Consider the following 6,013-nt stretch of genomic DNA (forward strand, 5'->3'; position numbering starts at 1 on the left):
GGGTCGGACCCTATCGGATATGGACCTTCACGACCCGATTTAGTCCAATGTGAAATTTGAAAAAGGGAAAAATAAAATTTGGAAAAAGTTGAAAATGGAGTTGTGTTTGGACGTAAATACAACTTAAAAAATAGTTAAAGTTTTGTGAGTGATTTGAAGTGAAAAATGTGAAAATAGGTATCTGGAGTTTTTTGAATTTTGAAAAATTGTAACAATTTTATTTTCAAACATGACTGAGGAATACAATTCCAAAAAAAAATGAAAATTATTCATGGCCAAATAGGCTGTTAGTTTTTACTTTAGGTGAATATTCACAAATAGGAGTACTATTTATGCTTTTAATAACAAATTATGGCAATATTTTTGAGTTTTTAAAACATAGCAATAGTTGTTTCCTTTTCAAAACATATCATACTTATACACATACTAGCGAGCGTAAATACATACAAAGTCATTCATATGTATACTGAACGTCATACATAATGCATATATACATACAGTAACAATCTGCAATAGTAGTTTCCTTTTCAAAACATATCATACTTATACACATACTAGAGAGCGTAAATACATACATACATATACAGAACGTCATACATAATGCATATATACATACAGTAAAAATCTGCAATAGTAGTTTCCTTTTCAAAACATATCATACTTATACTAGGGAGCGTAAATACTAGGGAGCGTAAATACATACAAAGTCATACATACATATACTGAACATCATACATAATGCATATATATTATACATACAGTAAAAATCTGTTATAAAATAACAAATCTAGCTATTTTTATAATAATTGCAAAAACGGATATTTAGCATGGAAGCAAAGATCTAAGATACAATGATTGAAATATGGTGATAAGAACACCAAAGTTTTTCACAAAATTGCTACGGCTCACAAATGATTTAATTCCATGAATCATCTAGACGTGGATAGGGTTAATGTCCCTGACCTTGAGGAGATTAAGGAGGCTGCTCAGAATTTTTATCAAGAATTATATAAGGAGACTGAATCTTGGAGACCTGATTTGCAGCTTCAGGAAACTTTAGTGATCTCTAGTGAAGAACAGATATGGTTACAAAGACAATTTGAGGAGGAGGAAATTCTGGAGTGTATCAATTTATATGCTATGGAGAAGGCTCCTAGACCAGATGGCTTTCCTATGTTATTTTTTCTTTCTTTCTGGGACATGTTGAAGGAAGATATCATAAGCACTATCCAGTTCTTACACTCTAACCAGACTTTTGAAAAAAACTTTCATGCTACAAGCCAATAAGTTTGGTAGGTGGAGTCTACAAAATTATTGCAAAGTTACTAGCAGAAAGGTTAAAGAAAGTGGTGAGTATGCTAATCAACAAACATCATATGGCTTTTATAAAAGGGAGACAAATTATGGATGATGCACTCATAGCGAGTGAATGTATTGATTCAAGAATGAACGGAGTGAAACCTGGTGTTATGTGCAAACTTGATATTCAAAAAGCCTATGACCATGTAAATTGGTAATTCTTATTAAACACTCGTGCAGATGGGGTTTGGTAGCAAATGGCTGAGCTGGATTGAGTTTTGTAATAAAACTGTCAGGTTTTCTGTTCTTATAAATGGAGAATCTGTGGGGGGTTTTCCATCTAAAAGGGGTTTGAGACAGGGTGACACTCTATCTCCTTTTCTTTTTATTCTGGCGATGGAAAGATTTGATTGCATGATGAGAATTGGAATACATAATAGATAGATCAGGGGATTTCAGATTGTTGGTAGAGCTGGGGAGGAAATGGAGATCTGTCACTTATTGTATGCTGACGACACTATTATTTTTTTGTGAACCAAAGGCTGAACAGATCTACTATATCAGATTGATGTTGATAATTTTGAAGTTGTAGCAAGTTTGAGGTCAGTTGGGGGAAAAGCAGTCTATTCCCTGTCAAAGAAGTCCCTCATATTCAAGATCTGGTAAGCATGTTAAGGTGCAGAGTGGAGAATTTGCCTACGACTTACCTAGGTATGCCATTGGGTATCAAGCATAAGGCACTTGAGATCTGGGATGGTATAGTGGAGAAAACTGAGAAGAAGCTTGCAAGTTGGAAATCAGAATATTTGTCACTTAGGGGAAGATTAACCTTAATTAACTCTGTGCTAGATTCTCTCCCCATATATGTGATGTCCTTATTTCCTATTCCTTCAACAGTAGTGAAAAAATTAGACAAGCTAAAAAGAAAATTTCTACGGCAAGGTGTAAAGAAGAAAGGGTTACATAAATGGTGGAATGGATAAAGTAATACTTAGCAAAGCAAGGGGTGGATTGGAAATCAGAAGTCTAAGACTACAAAACAATAGTTTTATGATGAAGTGGCTATGGAGATATAATGGAGAGGAAAATGCCCTATGGAAGGAAGTGATCATGGCTAAATTTGGTGAACTTAGTTCTTGGTGTACGTAAACAATCACCGAACCCTTTAGTTGGAGTGTGAGAACTATCGTGGCTTTGTGGCTATCGATGGAAGCAAATCGAAAGTTAAGGTAGGTAATGGGTCAAGATTAAATTTCGAAAGAAGGATGGATTAACCAAACCTCTAATGGAATCATTCGCAGATCCGGTCATTATTTGTAATAATCCCGAAGCAAGAGTGTGTGAATGTTGGACACCCCGGGTGGGACCTTTTTTGAAGGTGCTAAATGATTGGGAAGTGCAGGGTGGCATCATTACTTGTAAAACTATGAGGCTCCAGCGGTATCACAACAGAACCTAATAAGATAATATGGAAGCATAGCAAGGATGGTTGTTTCACACAACAACAGGCATACAAGATAGAGATGCGGTGGAGGTGGAAGGCCACAATATCAACGGAGTTCCGTCCGGAAAACCTTGGTACCTACCAAGGTGAAATGTTTCACGTGGTTAGTGGTAAGAGAGCCTGTCTTACTCAAGAAGTTTTACAAAAGAAAGGGATGCAATTAGTACCAAGATGTTTTTTCTGCAACAAAATAGGGGAAACTAACAAACATCTATTTCTTCATTGTAAGTTCACTACCCATCTTTGGGAAATATTTCTCAAACATTCTAATACAAGATGGATCATGCCAAAGCACACTTCGTATCCGTTTCAAATGTTGGATTAAAAGGAGGGAGCAAAAGTCGGAAAAGGTGGTGGAGGATAATACCACCGCATATGGTGGACTATGTGGAGTGAAAGAAATGGGAGATGTTTTGAAGATAGATCCAATTCATCTAGGAAAGTTAAATGGAATTGTATTGTATCTTTACTTTTTTGCTGTAAACAATTTTGTATAGAGGAAACAGATCAGATTGTAGATTTACTAGGTTTCTTGTAAATCTTTTTCCTTTCTTTCGATTACTCACTTTTTGGAGGTGGCCAGCATACCCTTAATGCTGAGGAATACAACTTTACCAGTTTTTTTTAAAAAAAGTTTACCTTTTACTTTTTCCAATAGCCTTAGCAAATGGGTGGATATTGAATGCTCACTGTGTCATAGTCATGAGGAATCACATGATCATTTGTTCATAGAGTGTATGTTTGCAACTTAACTGTGGCAAAAGTTGATAACATTGATATAAGTTCAACATTATATGTTTCCTAGAAAAGACCACATATACAAAATATAATCAGAAGATCAAAAGAAAAGTCACAACAAGCTCAAATCTTTCAAATGATCTATGTTGAGTTCATCCACAACATTGTTGGGTGTGCGAATAAAGTACCACACTGATAGCTGAAAAGAAAAAAAGAGTTACTTATAAGGTGTTAGATACTCTTAATGGTCTGAGGCCTTTTGGAGAAAAAACGTGCGGGCTTGGCCCAAATAGGACAATATCACACCATGTTCGGAGTATCTTTAGGTCGTTTTAGCCCAAAAAAACGGTATCAGAGCTTGTGGTTGTATTTGATTGTGTTGATTATCTATTTGAATGATGGAGGCAAATATGAGCAAGATGGTTTGTTTAAATGACAGTGATTACCATATTTGGAAAAGCAAAATGAAAGATCTTCTATTTCTCAAGAAAATGCATTTACCTGTGTTTGCTTCTAAGAAACCCGAGTCTATTAGTGATGAGGATTGGGAATTCGAGATCTTATAGGTTTGTGGCTATATTAGGGAATGGGTTAAAGATAATGTTCTAAATCATATTGTGAATGAGACAAAGGCTAAAAGCTTGTGGGAAAAGCTCGAGACACTGTATGCTCCGAAGACTGAAAATAACAAGTTGTTCCTATTGAAACAATTGATGAATATTAGATACAAAGAGGGTAGTCCTATTTCTGATCATATAACTAATTTTCAGGGTGTCCATGATCAGCTGTCTGGAATGGGTGTCAAGTTTGATGAAGAAATACAAAGACTTTGGCTTCTTAATACTCTGTTAGACTCTTGGGAAACTCTTCGAGTTTCTTTGACTAATTATGCTCCCAGTGATAGTGTAACTACGAAATATGATAAGAGTGGTGTTTTGAATGAAGAGATGAGAAGAAGATCTTAAGCTTCGTCTTTTTCAACTTCACACTCTGATGTTTTGGTTACTGCAGACAGGGGGAAGAAGCAACTTCAGAGGTCAGAATGACAAAGGCAAAAGTAGAAGCAAGTCAAGATCCAGGTACAAGAATGTTACATGTCACTATTGTCACAACGAATGGCATAACAAGAAACATTGCTACAAGTTTAAGAGAGACCAGAAACAATAAAAAAAGAATGGCAATAATGAAAATCGTGTTGCTATTGTTGCTGAAAATAATCTTCTTGTTGCTTGTGGTAAAAATGATATCAATCTTGTTTGTGATGAGTTTACCTAGTTTGTGGATTCAGGTTCCACTTCTCATGTCATGCCAAAGAAGGAATTATTTTCTTCTTATACTCCAGGTAATTTTGAAATGTTATGAATGGACAACGATAGTGAGGTTGAGGTATTTAGGATTGACATAATTTTCTTGAAAAGTAAGAATAGTTCAAGGTTGGTTCTTAACAATGTCAAGCATGCTCCAGATGTTCGTCTGAATTTAATTTCTGTAGGAAAGCTTGATGATGAGGGTTATGATCAAACCGTTGGTAGTGGCCAGTGGAAGCTTCTTAGAGGTTCAATGGTTATGGATTGAGGTGACAAGATATCTGACTTGTACTTATTTCAGGGCTCCATTTGTAGTGACTTAATAAATTTGTTGGAGAATGATACTTCATCAGAGTTATGGCATAGAAAGTTGAGTTATATGAGCTAGAAGGGATTGATAATTAGGCTAATAAGAATTTGCTTTCTGGAGTGAAACAAGCAAAGTTAAAGAGATGTGTCCATTTCTTAGCTAGGAAACAGAAAAGAATTTCTTTTCAGAGTCATTTGCCTTCAAGAAAGCTTGATTTGCTGGAGTTGGTACATTTTGATTTGTGTGGTACTTTTAAAGTAAGGTCTCGTGGTGGTGCACTTTACTTTGTGACTTTTATCGATGATCATTCTTGCAAACTCTGAGTATTTCCTTTGAAGTCCAAGAATCAAGCATTTGATGTGTCCAAGACTTTTCAGGCCTTGGTTGAGAGACAGACAGGGAAGAAACTATAATATATTCGCTCAAACAATAGTGGTAAATACATTGGTCCTTTTGATAATTATTACAGAGAGCAGGGAAACTCCTCCAAGGATTCCTCAGTTAAATGGTTTAGCAGAGAGAATGAACAGAACTTTAGTTGAGAGGGTTAGATATTTGTTTTCAGATGCTACTTGCCAGATTCCTTTTGGGCAGAAGCACTTAATACTGTTGCTTATGTTATCAATTTTTCTCCTACTGTTGCTTTGGATGGTGATGTCCCTGATAGAGTTTGGTTTAGTAAGGATGTCTCTAATGCTTATTTTGAGAGTCTTCGGGTGTAAGGCCTTTGTGCATGTTCCTAAGGATGAGAAGTCAAAGCTGGAAGTTAAAACTAAGCAGTGTATCTTCATTGATTATGATCAAGACGAATTTGGCTATCGTTTCTATGATTTAGTTGAGAAGAAACTTGTTAGA

Source organism: Lycium ferocissimum, chromosome 12, assembly GCF_029784015.1.
Source record: "Lycium ferocissimum isolate CSIRO_LF1 chromosome 12, AGI_CSIRO_Lferr_CH_V1, whole genome shotgun sequence".
In the NCBI taxonomy this organism is placed as follows: Eukaryota; Viridiplantae; Streptophyta; class Magnoliopsida; order Solanales; family Solanaceae; genus Lycium; species Lycium ferocissimum.